Consider the following 10686-nt stretch of genomic DNA (forward strand, 5'->3'; position numbering starts at 1 on the left):
TCGATAAACTTTTTCCCGACTTACCGACTCAAAAATCTCAAACAAGTTTAAATAAAGGAGCTCGCATAAGCAAACCGCCTCCGACACCTATTCCACCGAAAATTCCAATCGTCGAAGAGATGCGGATTCCACCAAAAATTCCATTCATCAAAGAGATGTTGGTTTTATGCACAAATACATCGAGAGGATCGTCAATGTTGCGGGGGACGGTAATTGCGGTTACTAGGCCGTCTCGGGGTTGTTTGGTAATGGAGAGGATAGCCATACTATTGTTCTTCATCAACTTATCCAATAGTTGAAGACGCATAAAGACTCGTACGCGTGGTTATATGGATAGGAAGTTAAATTTGAAGCGGTTAACGAAGCTCTTGTTCCTTGGTTGGGCGCTTATGCACCGGTGTCAAAATATATGAGATTCCCAAAAATGGGATATCTTATTGCATGCACGAATGATAGGGTGTGCATTGACTTGATGTGTTATGATTTTTCGAAAACCTCCCCCTCCCCCACGCATCGCACCACCAACAAACCCAAATGATCGCACCAAGTGTATTGGATGACTTTCAAAATTGAGTCTGTGCAAGTTTACTTGAAACCGGGATACCCCATACCACCTACGTCACCAAAATGAACGCTTCATCATACCGAAGATGCCAAGACGTGACCGAATATTTTTGTTGATAGGATGCATGAATTCGAAAGATTGAACAACATCGAAAAGAAATCGAATAAGGAAAAGTCAAAATTGGAACCACCAATAGATTTAGTCGGCGATAGTTCTTTTGATGTGTTTTGTAGTTCCAAAGTGTAATATATGCACTCTTTGACATTGCAATATAATCATTTTTTGTCAATTATAAATTCTAATGGAAGGTTTAGTATGTGTTATGTAGTTTTAAATTCTGGACTGCCTTATAATTTTGTTCTACTAAATAAACTAACAAGGAAAATTCTGTAGATGTATCTTCGGAAGGTTTAAAATTTGCAAATTATGGGTTTTTTGTAGGTACACCTACGGAAACAAAATATCTAGGATACTTCCGTGGATATACCTACGGAATGTTCTGTGACAGAAAATGGATGGTCCATATTCACCTAGATTTTCTATAAATTTGGGGTTTCTAATGTTTTATTTCACACAAACACAAATATGTCTCAATATGAGTACAACGTCCGTTGGTATGTCGTAGATGTCTCCTACTCCGACGGTAGAACACTCGGGCAGACGTTCAAACTCAACGAGTACACCTCGCTCGATGTTATCTGACGAAATCCACTACTGCCTATTTTACGGTGAGAAACGAAAGGTTGTGAAGCTCGAGTATCATTCACCTTTATTTGACAATAGAGGGAACATCGTTTACAACAACTTTGAGCTCAAAAACCGAGCAGGTGTTTAGGCGATGTGGCGAACGTATTTCGAAGAGAAAATTCTGCTCGAGTTCGTAGTGACGGTGCAAAGAACAGTCGAGCAAATCTTAGAGATGTGCAAGCGTCCACCGGACTATTAAAATGTAATGTTTAATTTGTTGTTGTATTATCAATGTAAAGCCGATTTTAATCTATGAATGTTGTTTTTATCGTTGCAAATGTTGTTTTTCTGGTATTCTGTATCTGGTTTATTCTGTAGATATACATAAGAACATTTTATGTATATGCATCTACGAAAGGTTTTCACTCAAATATAAAAAAAGTATTTTTAGATGTACATCTACGAAAGCATATGAACATTTTTAGAAGCACACATGGTGCATAAGAATCCCAAGAGTTGTGAAAAGAGTTTTTCAAATATAATACAGTTTATAATTAATTTTATTAAGATAAAAATTGATTTATTTTTGTATAGTTTAGGTAAAAAAATATATTTTTAAAAGGAGAAAGTATTTAATAAGAGGCCATCATTGCCACTAGGCTCGTATAACAATAATTATATCCGGACACTCATATTTTTTTATGCGTTTTATCTAATAAGTAATAAATATTATTATGTATTTAACTAAAATTTTATTTTAATTATTAATAAAAATATTTAAGTAAATATTAATAGTTATTAAATTTAAAAAATTTAATTACAGTTTCTAGAATTAGTTTTATAACTATTTTTTTCAAAATTGTAAATTAATATATTAATAAAAAGTAGAATCAAAATTTGTAATAATTTGCATAATACTAATTGTTTGCATAACCATCATTACATTTAAAGTTTGCTTTGATTTTTTATGTTATAGGCCCACTAATAGTATTGGTGTGTCTGTGCTATCTACCTTATATAGATAAGGGTCTTTTATCCAGCATTTGTATACACTTCCATCTATCTTATTCTCATGCGTTTTGTTATGTTTTGCTAATAAGTCTTAATGCTCGTGTTCTTTTAAAGGGATAAGCCTCCATTGAGGATTTGTTTGGAGGTGGATTGAAATTTTCAAAGAGTATGAGGTGCAGTGTTATAATTACGAAAGACTTCATCTAAGGCGAGGCGGTGTCTTTAAGTTTCCTTAGGGAGAGGTGGCAATAGGATGTCGCCCAAAGGGAGGTATCGCTTCGTTTAAAGGAATTCTTATTGTCTAATTATGGAAAACGTGGGATAAGACGTTTTTGAACAGAGAGAAGTTAAATTTGTCAACTGACCCGCGTCTCTTTTAAAAATAGGGATTCAACAGTCCACCAAAGACTGAGTGGACGATGGTTCCTTTTCAAAAAAAATTTAGGCCCAAGAGGCATATACACACACACACACCCTCAAAGAGGGAGGCAGACTCTAAGTCATACACACTCTTCACGAATAAAAGAGCACCACGCTCATTATTGATTTAATATACACGCCTAACCTAACCTCCTGCCTGCAACTAAGCACTGTCGACCACTAACAGGGCCTCTCACCTCACGTGAGTTGGTCCCTCGAACTAACTTAAAACACCATCTACAGAGCTTCTCGTCACTGTGAGCAAGATCTCACCACTTAACTGTGTTATACACATACTAAGACCTATGAGTCTCTGTGCCATTGCAGGAGGAACACACACATTTGTACTTTTTGACCAGTACAATGGCTCCCACCGTGGGGTCCGTTAACACTAACCTGAGCCATACCTCCACTCCAACATTTTCATCTCTCTTCTGAAGATGTTTGATAGGGTCCCACTTTAAAACATCATCATCAGAGGTATCCCGGGAGCGGCAACTCCATAGCCGCCTGAAGAAGATATGAAAGGCAGATGATCGCAACAAACGTTATATCCCTTGGTTTTCCCAGAAGCGCCCTAGGGAAAATAGGGGTTGGCATTGTTTTCTCCAAAGAATATGCCATCGGCATCGACCCTCACGATGATTAACCCTTAGTTATCACCGATTTGGCTAGCTTCACTGATTTTTTGTTCTGCAATGCCTTCCAAAAATTACGAGCGGACCTGAATGACATAAAGAGGTTCAACGGTTTTTTGAGGGCATTATCAAGCGAACAGGTACAAATAATGGACCATGTGACCCTAAAAACCACATGCATTGAGGCAGTGGACACCTAAGAAATTGATATCATATACCTTATCGCATATTCCATGTCGCCCTACAACATCATCCCGGGGTGCCCTGCCATCAACGCTTATGGAGTGGTCGTATCCACCTGGTACTTAACTTTGAACTATCCACTCCCAAAAGGACGAAGGAACACCATTTGAGGGGATCAACAAGTGGCTCGCGAGTGCTATCTCAGCAATATGGAGACAACCAGAGAAGAGCTCTCCCTTATTGATGTCCATCCTTCAGAAGTTCCAAATACTAACTTCGAGGGTTTGGACCCCAGATTGGGCGCGGAGGAGGAATGACTCACGCCCATGGAATACTTGAAGGATGTCTGGATAGGTCCTCACGCCCATCAGGTTACAAATATAGAAAATTCCTTGTCTACGAGGGAGGAACAAGATCTAGTCGACCGACTCTAAAGAAACGTCTGTTTATTTTTAAGGGGGCCTTCAGACATGCCAAATATAGATAGAAAAGTTGTAATCCATCACCTTGCCATATATCCCTTTGCCAAACCAGTGGCGCGGAGGAAATAGAAGGTAGGCGAGCAAAAGAGGGTCGCCATTGGCGAAGAGGTGGAAAACTATCCAACGCTAGATTCATCACTAAAATAACATATCCCACCTGGCTGACCAACGTAGTCTTGGTACGAAATTCCAACCATAAATGGTGCATGTGTGTATACTTCATGTATCTTAACATTACTTGCCCAAAAGATCTATTTTTGTTTCCAGACTTCAATCGTCTAATCAACGGGTCATCAGTCTATTGTATGTTAAGCTTCATGGATTCCTACTTAGCATTAATCAGATCTGAATGGATCCCTGGATGCCCTCCAAAAATTCTTTCATGTCGAACCATGGAAATTACTACTACATTGCCTTGCCCTTCGGAGTGCCCTAAACCCCGCCAAGTGCTCTTTAGGAGTTCAGGCAGGGAAATATATTGGTTTTATGTTTATAAGGAGAGGCATTGAAGTCAATCCAGACAAGTATTGAACAGTCATCAACATGAGGAGTCCCAAGAACGTGAAGGACGTGCAACAACTTATTGGACGCCTTGTCGCCCTGTCCTGCTTCCTCTCCTGTGCAGGTGGCAAAGCCTTCCTTTTTTCGCTGCCCTGAATAAAATAAAGAAGTTTGAATGAACCTCCGAGTTCGAGGAGACCATCACCAAGGTCAAGAAAACTAATATGGATTATTCTTCATCAGATTCATCGTATGGTAGAGGTGATAAAGAAGTTTGGATTTGTCAGGAATGAAGTGGTGTGTGACAAAGTTAATTTTCACATTAAGTGTGTCAATTTTCCCACACAAGATTTTCATCAGATCTCTGGTTGTGAAAATATGAGGAGAAGAATCATCACTTTTGATAATTTTTATGGGTATGTCTTGACTATTGATTTTTCTCTTCCTTTTCTTGATAATTGGCTTTCTTATAATTTTTCCATTCTTCAACTCATAATGCATTGAAGATAGAATAGATTTTCCTATTTTTGTGGTTTTCTTATTGAAGTCTTTTTTCTTGTCGAGGTTGAATTTGATTTTCTCCAATATTTTTGTGACCAAATTCCCATATGGTAGATGTGCATATTTTGTTTTAATATGTAACATGTAATCAACTACTAGTTAGGCCCAGTTCCGTTATACTTTGCTCTATATGAACCACATGGTTTTTACATCTGCTTGGGCTAGAAGACCAGGGTTTTCCATTATGGGAAGGAGGTCGTGGATTACAATGTAGTGGATTATTCTACTTTCAGGGATTATATATTCGACTATGAGTGGACAGAGAATGGGTAAGGATGGTTCGATCATTATGGAGGATGCAACATGGAAATATTTATATTTATTGGCTTTGTTTCCTAATTTTGTGAGGTGATCTTCATGAGGAAGATCAAGAATTTTTTAAAATTCTTCTATAGACAGGGTTATGGGATACTTTTCTACTTCACTGTGGAGAATTCCATCTATTTGACGAAGGTTTGAGAAAAACATCTTCATTAGTGTGGTATAGATCTTTCCTGCGGGTGCACAAAGGAAGTTTGAGAGTTTGAGTTCTTCTAGGGTTTTGAAAAAGTTAAACTCTTTGAAATCTTTGGGATCTAAGGTATGAATTCTCATGACTTCTCGGTTGGCGGAGTGCCTAAAAAATCAATTTTCTTGTTGTTTGGTTGTGAATTCATGATGAACATTTTGAGAATAATCTTATTAGTGTATAGAGAGAAGAGGTTTTGAGAGGCAAGAGAAAGGTTAGAATACAATACATATTTATAGCGTGTGTTCTGGTGGATTTTGGGTTTGAAACTAGGTTAGGAATTGAATGAGGAGTGCGTTGTCCAAAAATCATATATGAACTGGAAATTTTAGAACTTCTAAAAGATTGGATCAATCAATTAAATATCTCAATATTTTAGTTTTTTATACGATCTTCATCAATACTCAAATTTGATCATCCAGACGCGTCAGGTTGTCTTGGATTTGATTTGAAGTTGTGTGTTTTGATCATTTTTAATCTATTAGGCTAATCAATTAGATCTCTTCAACCATGCCTCATTGGTGTTTTGGTTTGTTTGTTGGGCCTTGTTGCTTCTTTGACACCTCTAATTCATGTTTTAACACCCCTAAGCTTAGAAACACTTGAACAAACTTTATATTTATGGGTTAGAAATAATTGAACTAAAAATAAATAAATGTTAAAACATGAAAGAGTTAAGAATAATTATTTTAAGGGGTTAGTCAGATTAACTGATTATTGCAACCTTAAAATGATTTTACTTGTATCAAGATTTTTTGTTGTTAATAGAATTCCCATAGGGAAGAACATTTTAAAAGTGTGTCATTATCCACACATCAATGGATGAGAGAGTTGGTAAACAGACAGATAAATAACTCCATCACAGACTTATTTACTTTATTGATCATCACAGATCATAAGTTGAGAAATTCTAAGATAGAGTTGCTTTGATCATAATTGTTGACATTTGTCATCATTGTTTATCTTCCAAGATCAAAGACTTAAAATTTATACTTCTAGAGTACACTTTTGCTTTCTTCTTCAAATGATATTTATTTAAAGTTCTAGATTGTATTGCATGCAAAACAAGTAAATATGTTATTATGATTTTTCTTTCTATCTTCTATCTTCCTTGAAGGGTGCTTTTGAGCATGTGTTATCATCTCCGTTGGAAGATGATTCTTTATATTTCTCCCTAAGGTTGAAATATTTCCTCTTCTTTGTTTAATTGTTGAAGAAATTTTTTTTGTTCTTTAAACATGAGGATGTTGATTGAACTGGAAATATGATATGATATGAGTTATGATCTTCCAGTTTAATCTTTTGATTACACCGGCTTCTATGATTTCCTTCTATCTTGATTTTTTGGAAATTCATAGAGGTTTCTATCTTATAGATTTAAGAGTTGGAAAAATTTACAATTCTTAATTCTCAAGATAAATGTTTGTAACAATTAAAATTGTTAAGAAAATAATTTATTTGCCTCATGTGTTCACATCCTCCGACTTGATACTTGGAGAAACTCAATATATCATTTCTAAAGTGTCCTACATTTCTTTGGCGGTAAAAAAAATTTTATAATTTATTTTTGATCAAAGAAGTTTTTCTACTTCTTCATTTATTTGATGTGTATGAAAAAACAGAGCATTGAAAAGGTTTATAGAGAAAAAGATTTAATTTTTTTAAATAATACATATTTATAAAAGAAACAATAAATTTTCAAAAGGTGTTAGTGAGCTTTGAAAAAGAATCTTGTGTCAAAAGTCATCTTCCTCTTGAGACGGTTAGTACTTTTAACGTGAGTTAGGCTCTGATGCCACTTGTTGAACTTGAGACTTCACACACAAGAGGGGGGTGAACTGTGTGGTTTATAAAAACATATTGTTGAAAAAATTTTAAAACTTTTTGAAATTAAAACCAGAGTTTGAAAAAAAATTCTATATCTAAGCAGCGGTAAATAAATATTGAAATAATTTGCGGAGTTTAATGAGTTTAAAGGAAGAAGAAAAACACCGAAAATTATAGAGGTTCGGTCAAATCAAAAGGACCAACTCCTCTCCCTAAAAAATGATCTTAAGAGTTTCCATTATATACTTGAGAGCATTTAGTAGGTGAAACTCACGAACCCCCTTATACAAGAAAATGGTGGTTGTCCTACAACCATGATAATATAAGATGAAAGATATGATCGTTTGCGTCTTCTCCATTAAAATATTGAGACTGAAGTGACCAAAATTCCTTCCATACAGTAGATTGAAGGGGTAAGTCTCCTCTCCACTAAATATCTGAGCTCAATTTGGTTTAACAAGATATCCAATAACCTCTTGAGATTTTAATAGTCTGATCTTCTAATTTATGGTTTTAAACGGGCTAACCATGAACCTAATGGTAAGTTCATCAATATTGAGAAACTTCATCCTTCAAATGAACAAGGCTTTCTAATAGCCTTAAGGGAAGTTCAACAATATCAATGATATTAAACCTAAATAAATATCAGGAACTTATCAAACAATCCCTAATCAAAGCTTTTAACGAGTTTAGCTTCCAACCGCATATTTTTATCCCTAAATGGATTATGTTCATCCAAGATGCATAAACAAAATTGTTGGATAAATTATACAATGCTACCCATTTAGAATTACAATGACATCTCACTCACAAAAGATATTTCCTCACAAAAACATTTGGCTATTAGAACTAGTGAGAGAAAGAGGAAAATGAAAACTTAGAGAGAGAGTGTATCAATATACAAATCGAGTTCAGGATGAAATGAAACAAAGAATGAGACATCTATTTATAGGCTTGAAATTAGGGGTGGCAAACACGCATGCCCGTCCCATTTAGGCCTGCCCCGCAAAAGCCCGCAAAAAAACGAGGCGGGACGGTCAAAGTAGTAGACGCGGGCTCATTTACTAGGCCCGCCCCATTTAATGGCGGACATGCGGGCATGCCCACTACTCTCTTTAAATTTTTTTCACTCATGCTATAAATTAAAAACATAGATCATTAATAAAAAAATGTGGTTAAAAATAAAAACACATTTGTAATATCCTACATTCAAATCCAATAACAACTGCATTTGTTGTTTATGTACTTTCAAATCCTATTTAGTTAACATTTTATATATTTAACAATATGTAACTATTTAAAACAATCAAATTTAGATAGCATTTTAACAACATGTAACATAATACTACAACTTATAACAGCTGCATAATTTACAACATATAACAGCTGCAGAATTTGCAACATATAACAGCTGCAGAATTAGAGCATAATGCAACAGCCTATAACAGATAACAGCTCCAGAATTAGAGCATGATACAACAGTCTATAACAGCTGCATAATTAAATTTATGCCCGTGGGCTGCACGTGACCGCACCATGTCCGCCCCATTTTTTTGCGGTGCGGGGCGGGCATACTTAACTATGCGGGTTTAAAATTTAAGCCCGGCCCGCGTAAAATGACGGGTAAAATGGGCTTTTCCCACGGGTCGGGCCCGTTTTGCCACCCCTACTTGAAATCATCATTAAATCAAAAATTATTGTCATTAATCGATTAAGCCAGGCAATAAGATCAGTTAAATGAAACAGCTATGAGTTCCAAGATAGGTAAGAGATGATATATATATATATATATATATATATATATATATATATATATATATATATATATATATATATATATATATATATATATTGCTAATAGATTGAATGCATTCAAATGGCCTTATTTTTCAAAAACGCGCCAATCTAATCGATTAGATTTAGTCAAAAATATATTTTCTGGCTTTTTTAATGCTCCTAACATTTTCTATGCAACTTCTATATATACTTCTCAAGGTTTATTATTTTCAAAAAAAAATTTAAAAAGGTTTTAAGTGTGTGTATGTGCTTATAGCCAACTACTTCTATAAAGAAAGAACTATTGCTTTTCCAAAAGTTTCACTCTCTTACTAAATTTGGAGATTGACTCCACTAAGCCTTGTCTGATAGATTCTTTTGTATTGACACTTGCTCTGAGGGTTCTTTGGAGGTTTTAGATGTAATTTGTTTGTTTGTCTTTGAAACTGTGTGGATTTCTAAAACTTTGTCAATCATTTTATCAAACTCATGGTTTGCATCTTTAACTTCTTAAGAGCATTGATTGGCTTTCTTGGTTGTTGCATGTTTAACATGTTGAATATCATATGTTTAATCTTTTATAGTTGTTATCATGTTGTATCTTTGTTGTGCTGAATATTTGTTATGTTCTTCACAGTAGCCATCATGTTTATGTTATTGTTTTTATGATCTTTTATAGCTCTTCACAATTGTCATCATCAAAACAAAAACCTATTATATGCAAAACAAGGTTCCACATGTATTTCTTATTTGATATATGTCATCATCAGAGGTTGCTTGATCAGAGATCCTAAGGACTCCACCGAACGCATCTTGACATTAGGTGTTGTCATATTCTCAAGGTGTCTATATTTTCGTATGAAGGCGTGATGAATTAATTTCCACTGTTACTTTGGATTGATTTTATTTTTCAAGAAAATTAAGTGTAAGTGTTATTTATAAAGTTTTTTTATTTGAGCCTTAGTTTCATATTTGTTGTGCATGATGTCCAAGTATAACATGTGAAGTTATCAACAATTGTCAAGAAATATTGAAAATTATTAGCAAAAATATATTCAGAGTCTTTTAAGTTATTTTATTGTAACAATGTAGTCCTTTATGTTTTTTCCGCTACAAGTTATTCCTTTATGTTAACTAATGTATGTACCGTTGACTTTTTTTCTGCTTTATTTTGTTCTATTAATTTTATTTTAATTCGCTTTTAATTTCTAAAATTCATATTAAATCCGTTTTTATCCAAAAATTACGAAAAATTTCCTAAAAATATCCCTTCTCATTTTACTCTTCGTGTAATTTTCTGAGAATTTTATTATCTTTTTTACTATTTTTATTTAATTTCTTTCTTTTGCGTGCATTTTAATTAGTTTAAAAATAGTTTTGTGCACTAAAAAGTATTAAATTTTTTACTATATGATCCAATGATGGTCTTTGACCTATATTAAGTGACAACTCAGCACCATTAGTGTCACTTCAGTTATTTTGGAAAAGAGTTTAGGAAAAAGATTAACGGCGCGAACGTTAGTTAAC

This window comes from Vicia villosa, linkage group LG3, assembly GCF_029867415.1.
Source record: "Vicia villosa cultivar HV-30 ecotype Madison, WI linkage group LG3, Vvil1.0, whole genome shotgun sequence".
NCBI classification, from domain to species: domain Eukaryota; kingdom Viridiplantae; phylum Streptophyta; class Magnoliopsida; order Fabales; family Fabaceae; genus Vicia; species Vicia villosa.